Consider the following 14,013-nt stretch of genomic DNA (forward strand, 5'->3'; position numbering starts at 1 on the left):
TATATCACAATACCATTAATTAATTTAGATTCTACATTGAATAGAGATTGAAACAAGACCAAGAACCCTAAAAAAAGTTAATAAGTTTTCGAGAATTCTTATTTTCTACGTTTTAAGCATTTTTCCACTCATGAAAGAAGGGGTGCGGCGTCCTGATACTCACGGACGGTAGTGTATTTTTATTAATAATTTTTCCACTTTCGAAAATATAAAATTGATTCTACACGAAATTTTGTAGAATTCTAAATGCTTTAAAAGCCATAATATAAAACAGTATTATTTAGCAAAAATCCAAATAACATCTATTCGATCAAACACAATTTTTCAGGTGTAATGAAAGAAACAGCCTGTTAAAACTAATGTTGAAAATTTCCTCTTTGATTTAATTAAAAAATTTTATTTGATTTAAAATAATAATAATAATAATAATAATAATAATAATAATAATAATAATAATAATAATAATAATAATAATAATACTAAAAAAATAAAAAAGAGTTTTTGATTTATCTTTTTTAGTTTTACTTAGAGAAACTTTTTAATAAACATATACCAAATTTCGAAATCACAATTTTCCAGGGTAAACCCGCTCACTTTATCTTTTCAAGACGGAACAGTTTTATTTTTTAAATATTAAAGTTCGTCTTATTCCCGTCTTAAGTATGATTTATTATTGATAATTTATGAGTAATATAAACAATTCTATAAACAACAAATTGGTTTAATAAATAATGAACATAGATTTCATGAATTGCAACTATGGATTTAAATATAGTGTTATATTTTATTAAGAGAAAGTGAAATGTAGTTATAATTTTGGTTTTAATAAGTCATAAATTGTGTTATTGTTGAAATATAATACGGGGAATTATTTTATTCTAAATTTTAAATTTAAAACTAAGTGAGCGGCTTTACCCCGACTTCACGTGAGCGACTTTACCCCGAGTGTATTCCTCACATTTCAGAATAAATTTAATTAAATCTTTTTAAAATAAGACAAAACTATATATATACATCGAAGAAGGACATCCAATGGCAACAACAAAAATTTGCCAGATAAATTAATACTAAAAAATAATGATCGAAAAACTTAAAAATCCAAAATACGTTTTTTTTCTGACACCTGTAAAAACATTTGATCGTCTCTGATTCTATGTTGAATTCATGAAACTAAACGAAAGTTCGTTAATATAAGTTGAATGTTAAGTACTATTCACAGTACCAATATTTCCATCTTAAGTTGAGTTCATAGCGTCAAATCGCTAGTGAGCGGGTTTACCCTGTGCGCGGGTTTACCCCAGTCTCCCCTAATAATAATAATAATAATAATAATAATAATAATAATAATAATAATAATAATAATAATAATAATAATAATAATAATAATAATAATAATAATAATAATAATAATAATAATAATAATAATAATAATAATAATAATAATAATAATAATAATAATCCCTGAGGTGCAAAAGATGTGTGACCATCTGTGAAAAGATACTGTCGGCGCAGAGATCGATAACAACGCGTATCATCTCTGCATATAAGACAGTATCTACGAGTGCTGTGCAGGTCCTTGCAAGTGTCCCGCCAGCAGATCTTTTGGCGAGGGAAAGGGAAGAAATGTTTCTCTTTTCTAAAGAAAAAAGTTCCTTGGATGAGGAATTAAGACCAAGCAAGGGCCTGATTCGCAAAGAAGCGAGGCACAGGCTCATAGAAAGATGGCAAGAAAGATGGGATGGTGAGGAAAAAGGTCGATGGACTTATCGCCTTATCCCGGCACTCGCCACCTGGATAAATAGGAAACACGGTCAGGTTTCCTATTACTTGACTCAGGCGTTCACAGGTCACGGGTGTTTTAACTCGTACCTGTGTCGCTTTAAATTACGCGAGAACGAGGTGTGTGCATATTGCCAGTTCCCTGAGGACAACGCGGAGCACACCCTCTTCTCATGCAAGAAATGGGACTTGGAGAGGCGGGCTATGTTCGAAGGTGTAAACAGTCAAGTTACACCGGAGAACATGGTATCGCTGATGACCCGGTCGGAGGAGAATTGGCGGCAAGTCGAGAACTTCATAATCTCGGTTATGTCGAGGAAGGATCTCGACGGCCGCCAAAAAGCGTAATTTAAACAGCTTTCAATTTTGTTCGTTTGTTTTTTATTAATTTATTTTGTGATTTATTTGTCCTTATACATTTTTTAATTGTTTGTTTTATGTTTTTAATTTTTTATACGCGTTTATTTTTTCTTTTTTTTATATATCCGTTTATAATTTTATCTTCTGACTTTTTACACTTAATAACACATTTGTTAATTTTAATTATTGTTGTGCTGTTAATTCCGCTTTATATTGAAATAGTTTTAAATTTTTAACTATTAACGCAGGATGACCGCAGCGAAAAGCAGAAAGAGTTGGAGCGCCACCCTCGAAGGCTAAAGTCTAACGACAGTTCCGAGGGAGGGTAAAGGGCTCCAGAAGAAGGGTTACGGGTTTTAGTGGGTCGGGCTGGTAGTAGGTCGCCAGTTTATTAAATTTACTATAATATATATTTTTTTTTCTTTTTTTATATTTCCTTTTGTTTTATCATACCAACCCCACATAACCTTGGAGTGCGGAATCCAAGGTATCTGTAGGCAGATTTCCCAAAAGTCCCTAAGCAAAAAAAAAAAAAAAAAAAAAATAATAATAATAATAATAATAATAATAATAATAATAATAATAATAATAATAATAATAATAATAATAATAATAATAATAATAATAATAATAATAATAATAATAATAATAATAATAATAATAATAATAATAAGCGCCCCCCCAAAATTAGAACAACGGAGGCAATAAAAATTGTGGCCCGGAATCCAGAGACCTACCATGATCTCATAAAACTGGCAACAACTTCGGTAAAGCCAGAGGAAACTGGAACAGAGATTGTGAAAATTAGGAGAACTCTTAAAAAAGAGGTTCTTGTTGTTGTGAAAAAGGGGGGTGAAACTTCAAAGTTCGCTCAGAATCTTACCTCCGTTCTTCTGGACAAGGCCGAGGTTACGGCTCTTGTCAGTAAAAAGACCCTCGAAATTCGGGATCTTGTCGAAACAACTTTAGAGGAGGACGTTTTAACCGTCTTAAAGCAGAAGTTGCAAAAGCCCGAATTAGAGGTGACTTGCCGACTTCTGACACGTTTTGGTGGTACGAAAGTGGCACTAGTACGCTTGAATGAAACGGACAGCGAGAGTCTGCTTAAGCTGGGCAAAGTGCGTATTGGCTGGATAAATGCATCCATCCGAACGCACTTAGAAGTGACAAGATGTCAAAAGTGCCTAGCCTATGGACACGTGACCCGAATTTGCAAGGGCCCCGACAGAACAAAAAACTGTCGGAGATGCGGCGAAGCGGGACACTTCTCCAAAAAGTGTACTAATGACAAGCCAAAGTGCATAACGTGTACAGATTTGGGAAAAACGGAAGTCAACCATATCCCTGGAAGAATTTCCTGCCCGGTTTACAAGGAGGAACTGGAGAAACTTAAAAGGGCAAATCCTTAAAGCTCCTTCAAGTCAACCTGCATACAAGTAAGGATGCACAGGTGCTCCTGATGCAAACAGCTAGGGAAAATGAGGTGGATATCCTGTTCTGCAGTGAGCAGTATCAAGGAAGCGACCTCGCACCTTGGTATCAGGATAAGGCGAAGAGAGCCGCCATCAAGCTGTGCAACCCAGAATTGCGGGTTGACAAGTTCTTGGAGACAAGCAGCGGGTTTGTGTGGATAGAGGTGGCTAACATACGTATGTATAGCTGCTACTTCTCACCCAACGACCCGCTGACCACCTTCGAAGCCAATATAGAAGACCTAGAATCGAGCCTCATAGAATCCAAGCTGGATGTCATCATCACTGGCGATTTTAATGCAAAGTCGCCAGAGTGGGGTGAGACGAGGCTCGACAAGAGAGGAATTCTGATTGGAGAAATGATCTCCAAGAACGATTTATTAGTTGTAAACCGGGGAAAAACATGGACGTTTAGACGAGGTGCGATCGGATCGATAATAGATCTAACGATAGCATCGTCTAATATATTTAGCCGCATAAGCGACTGGCGGGTCTCTGAGGAATATACAGCAAGTGACCACCAGTACATTGAGTTCTCAGTCTCAATGGGAGACACACGAGGAGGAAAGAGACAGGAAGCTCCTAGTCGCAAAACCTTCTCGTGGAACATTAAGAAACTCGACAAGGAGAAGTTCAGCCGGTCCCTAAAAGAATCTATCTTAATTGAGGATTCTGGTTGGGTGAGGAGGCCGAAAAGTCTAAATGGAGAGGTGCGAGCGGTGCGAAATATAATCGTCACCGCTTGCAATGCGTCGATGCCACGTCGCAAAGGCGCCTTTCCAAGGAAAAAATCCTTGCACTGGTGGTCAGAAAAACTGTCCTCCTTGAGAAAGGAATGCCTCAAAGCAAGAAGGACATATACCCGTTCTAAGGGAGATCCCTTGCTGAAAGAGGCTTTCAAGGAGGCGAAAAAGGACCTCAAGAAAGAGATCCGCAAGTCGCGACGCCGTAGCTGGAAGGACCTAATCGAGGAGGTCGATAAGGACCCATGGGGTCTGGCTTTTAAAATCGTAACTAAGAAATTAGTGACGAGGCAAAAGACCCCCGGCCTGGACAATCCCGATTGGGTCAGAAAGATAATAAGTTCTTTGTTTCCTCCTGCAGAACCATACCTTAGAAGGGACTGGAGTTTTTGCAAAGTCGAAGAGGAAGAACTCTTCACACTTAGTGAACTGCAAAAAGCAGGCAAAAGATTGAAAACAGGCAAGGGCGCCTGGAATCGATGGGATAAGTAACGAGATCCTAAAGTTGGTAATCGACACTTCACCCCAGATTCTGCTTCGATGCTTCAATCTTTGCCTTGAGAGAGGAGAGTTCTTCCGCGACTGGAAGCGACAGAGGTTAGTCCTCCTAAGGAAAGGTGAAAAACCTCTAGATAAGGTTTCATCGTACAGGCCTATATGCCTGCTAGATACGATGGGTAAACTTCTAGAGGATATGGTTCTGCAGAGAATGCAAAGCCACTTGACCGAAGAGAATCGTCTATCCGATCACCAATTTGGTTTCCGTAAAGGCAAGTCCACGGTTGATGCCATCCAGGCAGTTGTGGACATAGCCAAAGCAGGAAAAAACAAATTGGGACCTGGGAAAAAGAAGAGCTTCTGCGCGTTGGTAGCAATTGACATACGCAACGCGTTTAATTCCGCAAGATGGAAAGATCTCATCGAGTCGATGGAAAAGAAAAACTTGCCGCCCTACTTGTTGCGGATAATGGATAATTATCTTAGCGACAGGTGGGTTATATATGAGGGAGACACCTGCACTCTCAAGGAAGAGATGCAGCGTGGGGCTCCTCAAGGCTCGAGGGTGGGTCCATTTGTATGGAATGTATCTTACGATGATTTTCTGCGAATGGATCTGCCCGAAGGTGCGGTGATCATCGGCTTTGCGGACGACGCGTTATTCGTGTGCACTGCCGAAAGTGAGGAGGCTCTTGGGACATTGGTGAACGAATGTCTGCGACTAGCTGAAAGCTGGCTGGATACCAGAGGTCTTGAAATGGCCCTGGAAAAGACCGAGGCACTGCTGGTCACAGACAGACGTGGTTATGAGCTCCCACGAATCGTGATAGACGGATTCGAGGTCAAGTGGAGTAAGCAAATTAAATATCTTGGTGTGGAGTTAGATGGAAAATTAAACTTCCACCACCACATGGCTACGGCGTCAAATAAGGCGATCGAGTGTGCGGCTAATCTTTCACGGCTAATGCCAAATGTTGGCGGACCCCGTGAACAAAAAAGAAGACTGGTGGCGAGTGTCGCCCACGCTAAAATGCTCTATGCAGCACCAGCGTGGGCCCCATCCCTGAGGAGTAAACGATGTGTGACCATCTGTGAAAAGATACTGTCTGCGCAGAGATCGATAACAACGCGTATCATCTCTGCATATAAGACGGTATCTACGAGTGCTGTGCAGGTCCTTGCAAGTGTCCCGCCAGCAGATCTTTTGGCGAGGGAAAGGGAAGAAATGTTTCTCTTTTCTAAAGAAAGCAGTTCCTTGAATGAGGAATTAAGACCAAGCAAGGGCCTGATCCGCAAAGAAGCGAGGCACAGGCTCATAGAAAGATGGCAAGAAAGATGGGATGGTGAGGAAAAAGGTCGATGGACTTATCGCCTTATCCCGGCACTCGCCACCTGGATAAATAGGAAACACGGTCAGGTTTCCTATTACTTGACTCAGGCGTTCACAGGTCACGGGTGTTTTAACTCGTACCTGTGTCGCTTTAAATTACGCGAGAACGAGGTGTGTGCATATTGCCAGTTCCCTGAGGACAACGCGGAGCACACCCTCTTCTCATGCAAGAAATGGGACTTGGAGAGGCGGGCCATGTTCGAAGGTGTAAACAGTCAAGTTACACCGGAGAACATGGTATCGCTGATGACCCAGTCAGAGGAGAATTGGCGGCAAGTCGAGAACTTCATAATCTCGGTTATGTCGAGGAAGGATCTCGACGGCCGCCAAAAAACGTAATTTAAACAGCTTTTAATTTATTCGTTTGTTTTTTATTAATTTATTTTGTGATTTATTTGTCCTTATACAATTTTAATTTATTCCGTTTTATGTTTTTAATATTATATACGCGTTTATTTTTTTTTTCTTTTTTTTTTATATATCCGTTTGCAATTTTATCTTTTGACTGTTTACACTTGATTAAACATTTTTTTTATTATTGTTGTGCTGTTAATTCCGCTTTTATATTGAAATGGTTTTAAATTTTTAACTATTAACGCAGGATAACCGCAGAGAAAAGCAGAAGGTCTAATTAGCGACAGAGTCGGAGCGCCACCCTCGAAGGCCAAAGTCTTACGACAGTTCCGAGGGAGGGTGGGGGGCTCCAAAAGAGGGGTTACGGGTTTTAGTGGGTCGGGCTGGTAGTAGGTCGCCAGTTTGTTAAATTTATTATAACATTTATTTATTTTTCTTTTTTTTATATTTCTTTTTGTTTTTTTATCATACCAACCCCACATAACCTTGGAGTGCGGAATCCAAGGTATCTGTAGGCAGATTTCCCAAAAGTCCCTAAGCAAAAAAAAAAAAAATAATAATAATAATAATAATAATAATAATAATAATAATAATAATAATAATAATAATAATGACTTGGACGCGGAATTGCTGCTTAAGACCGGTCGTATTAAGATCGGCTGGGTGAACTGCAGAGTCCGGGCCAGAGTTGAAGTGGACAGATGCTTCAAATGCCTCTGTTACGGACACCTGGCACGAGGCTGCAGTGGCCCAGACAGAAGAAACGCTTGTTGGAAGTGTGGTGGTTTGGACCAAAAAAGCAAGTCGTGTAAGGGTTCTGCTCGTTGCATGACTTGCTCCGACAAGGGGTCGAAGGAAGTAAACCACCTTCCAGGAAGCAGGGCTTGCCCAGTTTATTGGGGAATCCTGTCAGAGTTAAAATCCAAAATTCGGGGTACTTCAGGTTAACCTCGGAAAAGAAAGAGTCGCGCTGGACCTCCTGATGCAGACTGCGTGGCAGAGGAAGGCTGATATACTGATCTTCAGTGAGCAGTGTAGAAAGCCAGAATTCTCTGTCTGGTTCCAGGACGCATCGGGAAGGTCCGGAATACAAGTGTGTAACCCGGACATCGCTATTGGTGATTTCCTGGAGACAGATAAGGGCTTTGTTTGGGTAGAGGTGGCGGGTGTTCGTATCTACAGCTGCTACTTCTCCCCAAACGACCCCCTTAAAAAGTTCGATGCCGAGATTCGCTCTCTTGAAGAAAGCATAAGAGCTTTCGACGGGGATGTCCTCATTGCGGGGGATTTCAATAGTAAGTCCCCCGAGTGGGGAGAGACCCGTCAGGACAGGAGGGGAGTCTTGGTCACCGATATGGTCTCTGCGAATGACCTGGTGGTGATGAACCGGGGAAAAGAGCTCACTTTTAGGCGGGGAGCGTCAGGGTCAATTCTTGACCTGACATTTGCAACTCCCCACCTGGCCCGTAGAATCAGAAATTGGAAGGTATTGGATCAGGTGACCATGAGCGACCACCAGTACATTGAGTTTTCAGTCTCCGAGGAGAATATGGGAGGGTACAATTGCCCACAAATGGACAAGAAGAAACCCTCCTGGAACCTTAGGAGACTCGATAGGGAGAAGTTGGCAAAGTCCTTAGTTGAGGCTCGCCTTATTAGGAGACTCAACTGGCATAGGCAGCCAACTTCTGTAAAGGGCATAGTGCGAGAGACGAGGCAAATAATAGTGGATGCTTGCAACCACTCTATGCCTCGCCGGCACCAAACAAAAGCTAGGAAGGGTGCTCTGTACTGGTGGAGCGATGAATTAGCCCGCTTAAGGAAAGATTGCAATGCAGCGAGAAGGAAATATACCCACTCGAAGGGAGACTTTACGCTGCAAGAAGATTGGCATAAAGCCAGGCGAATCTTCAAGCGGGCTATAAGGAGTAGCCAACGAAAGTGCTGGAAGGACCTAATCGGGAAGACCGAGAATGATCCATGGGGTTTGGCGTTTAAAATTGTTACTAAGAAATTAGTTTCAAGACAAAAAACACCGGGTCTAGGGAATCCGATTTGGGTCTAAAAAATCATAAGAGCGCTGTTTCCCCATGTGGAACCGAGCCCCAGGGAGGACTATACTTGCGTAGTACAGATGGAGGAGCTCTTCACGCTTGAAGAACTAAAAAAGGCGGCAAGGGCGTTGAAAAATGGCAAGGCGCCAGGCAGGGATGGAATACCAAGCGAGATCCTAAAAGAGGTCGTCGCGGTATACCCAGAGTTGCTTCTCAACGTCTTTAATGCGTGTTTAAAAGCCGGAGAGTTCCTCAGTGACTGGAAAGTACAAAAGTTGGTTCTCCTTAGGAAAGGCGATAAACCCCTGGATAAAGTCTCATCGTTCAGACCAATTTGTTTATTGGACACGATGGGCAAACTCCTAAAGGGGATGGTTCTAGAAAGACTTCAGGGAATCCTGGTAGGCGAAAATTTCCTATCAGAGAACCAGTTTGGCTTCCGGAAAGGCCGGTCAACAGTTGATGCAATACTCTCTGTTGTGAAACTGGCAAAGGAAGTCAATCAGGGGAAGAGGAAAGGTTTCTGTGCTCTTGTTTCCATCGACATCCGGAATGCGTTCAATTCCGCGAGATGGGACATCTGCATTGAGTCAATGAGACGCAAAGGAGTGCCGACTTATCTGTTGCGAATGATAGACAACTATCTCAGTGACAGATGGGTCGTGTACGAAGGCAATGTGTTCCATCTCAAGGAAGAGATGACCTGCGGGGCACCACAGGGGTCTAAGGTGGGTCCATTCATATGGAACGTCATGTACGACGATCTTCTGAGAATGGAGCTGCCCGAAGACACGATCCTGAAAGCCTTTGCGGATGACGTACTTCTGGTGTGTACAGCGCAGGAAACCAAATTCCTCGAGATAAAACTCGATGAAGGACTGCGACGAGTAGAGCGTTGGCTGTCTCGTCATGGCCTGCAAATGGCCTTAGAAAAGACCGAGGCTCTGCTTGTTACAGTCCGGCGAGTTTTTGAAGCCCCAAAGGTAAAAATAGGTGGAACTGAAGTCTCATGGGGAAATCAACTAAAGTACCTGGGAGTGACGTTGGACCGAAGGTTAAGCTTCGGTCCTCACGTGAACATCACAGCACTCAAGGCCGCCGAATGTATGGGTAAACTATCTAGGTTAATGCCCAACATTGGTGGTCCCAGGGAAAAGAAGCGGCGCTTGGTGGCGACCGTGGGTCTAGCAAAGCAGCTTTATGCTGCCCCTGTATGGGCTGATGCCCTTAAGACCCACGCCATCTTGGACAGATTGCTCTCTGTGCAGACAGGGAGCGCACGAAGAGTAATCTCAGCCTACAGGACGGTGTCTGATTGCGCTGCTCTAGTTCTTGCGAGTACACCGCCAACAGATTTGTTGGCAAAAGAAAGACAGGAAGTCTTTTAGCTCAATAAAGAACGAGTTGTCTCGCAGGAACAACAGAGCGGCGGTAGCCTAAAGATGGCTATCCGCAAATCGGCAAGAATCAGACTGGTCGATAGTTGGCAAGCAAGATGGGATGGGGAATCCAAAGGAAGGTGGACATACCGCCTGATTCCCCACCTCGCCACCTGGTTAGAAAGAAAGCACGGTGAGGTTGGCTATTACCTTACGCAGGCGATGACTGGTCACGGCTGCTTCGGTCAGTACCTTCATAGATTTAAGATCAGAGAAGAGGCGAAATGTGTGTATTGCGGCGCTGAAATAGACGACGCGGAACACACTCTCTTCTCCTGCGGGCAATGGAGTGAGCTAAGACGGGCCATATTTGACGCAGTGAAAACTCAATTCACCGCTGATGACATGGTCTCAACTATGCTCCAAAGCGCGGACTCCTGGCGCCACATCGAGTTCTTCATTACCTCGGTAATGAAGACAAAAGATGTGGACGGAAGAAGAGGTTAACCTGGAGTAATCACTGGGGACGATTCGCGGGAGGGGGAGGAGGAACTAATTCTCGTTCCTCCTCCCACTCCCGCGACTCCCCCCCGGTGGTTAATGGAAAGATTGTTTTTTAACAATGGATAGAGAGGAGTAAGAGAGAGGACTTCCACTTGCGAAGTAAAGCCATTAGGTAGTTCCGCAAGTGGAAATAGAGTCCTGGAAATAGGGAGTTGGTTTTAGTAGGTCGATAGAGCCTAAGCTAAACTTGTTTTAGCCTATGCTACACGCGGCTCAATGTTCAACCCTGCAAAACTCGTGGTACGGGCCACGAGGGATCTGATGAACAGATTTCCAACTTCCTTCGTAAAACAAAAAAAAAAAATAATAATAATAATAATAATAATAATAATAATAATAATTTTCAATTATTGTTTACTCATATTTTCATCAAAAATAACATTATTTATTTATTATATCTTTATTGGGATTTAACTTCCCATACCTTAATACAGAGCTTTTTTTTTTTATTTTAATTATTACTACAAATATACATTACGACTACAGATGAACAACAATAAAAGAGTAGCAAACAGCACCATACAGTTACAAAAATAATATACAAAATATTCCAAACAAACAAAGACAGCGCTCGAGATTTTTCTTTTTTTTTTTCCCTTATTTTTCTTTTCTTATTTGTTTCTCTCGCCATATTTTACCAATTACATATATTGTTCCGCTTCTCTAGCATTCTGATGACCATTCTTGTGCACTTCTTTGCCACATAAGTGCTCTCCGTCGATAGTACATCACTCCAAAACGCGTATTGATCGGAGGCTGTGATTGCTTCCGGAAAAAATTCGAACCTAATCGCATTGTAGCGCTCACACACTACAAAAAAATGAAAGAAATCTTCTTTTATTTCCTCACACCACATACAGCGTTCCATATTGGGCAACTCCAATTTGATGCCTGAGATCACAATATATTTCACGTGTTTATTTATTAGACGACATTGAGCGAATAATCTCTTTGAGTACAAAGACATTCTATTAACAAGGTAAGGCTGAGCGCCTGGGTTTAGGCGGATCCATGGCCATACTTGCAAGCTTTTGGATTCCTCTCGCGATCTCATATCTTGTGATAAACAAAATTTTGCATAATTTACACTTATTGTATTCGCGGCCGCCGCTATTTCTTCGATTGAACCTGTTTCCCATAAGTGTTCCATCCGGCTGTTTAAAAAGAAATTCTTCAAAAAACCAAACCAATTATATCTCGCACCCCCACCTTTCGCGCGAGCCAAAGTCATTAATCTTAACAAACACTGCCTCGGAAATCTTGAGCTATCCATCCCGGAAATCTTAGAAATCCATGACAGTGCCCTGTCCAGAATTTTGCATGACAATGGAAGCCTGCCTGTTTCCAGGCGGACCGCGTAATTGGGGGTGCAAGAAGGAAGATGCAATAATCTCTTAAAAAATCCCAGTTGTACCCTCTCGATATCGTTAACTGAATTCAATCCCCATATCCGGACCTCATAGAAAAGCACACTCGTCACAAGGCTTTCAAAGAGTCTTGCATACGTTGGCCATGAATCCGCTTTAAAATTGTCTACTAGGTTCAGAACTGTACCAGCCGAAACATTAGCAGAGCTTACAAATTTACTCGACGCATTATTAAATGTACATAAACTGTCGAAAATAACCCCCAAGTATGTATATTGATTTACAACTTCAATTTTATTTTTGCCGAATTTAAAAGCCGAAAATTTTTTGGTAGTCGAATTATTTCCATTTCTGAAAATGACAATTTTAGTCTTTTCGACGTTAACATTCAAACAATTTTGTTTGCAGTAAGCCTGCAAAGCCCTTAACTTCCTTCCCAATTCAACCGGGGTATCTGACAGTAATACAAGGTCATCTGCGTATGCCAGCACTATGATCTCCGTTAAGCTATCAACAGAAAGACCTCTGCACCCCTTTTCCAACAAAAAATTTTCAAAATCGTTAATAAAAATCGAAAATAAATGGGGGCTGAGGACTTCCCCCTGCAACACGCCTTGAGAAACCTTAATAAAGTCCGTCGATCCTTCCCTAGTTTTGACACAAGCCACCGCCTTGCTATAAAAATCCTTGATTACGTTTATGAATTTTGTACTAATCCCTACCTCATGTAACTTGCGCCACAGAATATCGTGCGATACCGACGGAAAGGCACTTTTAAAATCTACAAACAAGGCGTAGACTACTCTTCTAGGGTTACTCAAGTGTATTTGAATCGCAGACAACAATGTAAATAAGTTATCCACACATCCTCGCCCTTTTCTGAATCCCGACTGGAATTCCGAGATTAATTTAGATTCCTTTTCCCATTCCAGAAAGCGATTGGCCATAACTTGAGTGAAACATTTTGCCGAACAATTAATCAGAGAGATAGGACGAAAATTGTCAGTGGCCCCAAGGTCACCTTTCTTGTGAAGCATGCACAAAGTTAAATTACCCCACAACTCTGGTCTACATTCAGAGTCTAGAATCTTATTAAAAAAAACCTCTAAAAAAACTATCCAATTTTCCGGCAGGCTTTTGTAAAATGCATACCCGATATTATCTGAACCCGGTGATTTTGAGGCCTTGCATCTGACCAAACTCTTACAAATCTCGTTATAGGTGATATAGCCATCGAGGGCAGGATGTGTGATTTGCGGAGCAGTAAAAAAGTTTGGCACAATAACAGGGAAACATTCGCGCAAATATGCGTGCCAGTCCTCCAAACTAATGGAATTTTTTCCCGACGGTGAAAATCTTTTTTTGTTAATTATTCCCCAAAAATCTGCTGAATTACGCGCCAACGCCAATTGTTCGGAGAGCTGGCCCGCATATGAACCTTTTTTTCTCGTTAACAGCTTTGTATATTCTTGCCTTTTATTAACGTAAATTAGTCTATCAGATTCTAAATTTGACTCTTTATACATTTGAAAAGATTCTCTAAAGATGCGTCTGGCCTCCCTACACTCCCCATCGTACCATGGCTTATTTTTTAATATTATACCCGAGTCACAAACCATGCGCGTACACATACCCAGCTCCTGTGCGACCTCGTAGATCACAGAGGTAAGCGTAGCACTCATGTCTTCGACTGTATTCCCACCAGATCCCCCCACCTCCGGTCTCCACCTCATCATATTAGTGAATTCCCCTTCCTTTTCATAATCAAATTTCAACTTCCATTCTGAATGTGTAAGTTGTGTTAAATTGTCTTGTAACATCCATTGAGAATTTAAAGAGATAACCACCGGTAAGTGGTCGGACCTGGTCGGTATCTTTATGACCTTAAAGTCCCGAATGCACGATAGAGAGTGCATGGAGCCCCAAACCAGGTCTATGACACTGGCACCCAACGAACCTATATAAGTATATTCCGCCGGATAATCATTTATTGATCGACCATTACACAAGAAAAAGGCATTACTTTCCATACATTGCGTTAACTGTTTTCCTT

Source organism: Leptopilina heterotoma, unplaced genomic scaffold, assembly GCF_015476425.1.
Source record: "Leptopilina heterotoma isolate Lh14 unplaced genomic scaffold, ASM1547642v1 Lhet_40, whole genome shotgun sequence".
NCBI classification, from domain to species: Eukaryota; Metazoa; Arthropoda; class Insecta; order Hymenoptera; family Figitidae; genus Leptopilina; species Leptopilina heterotoma.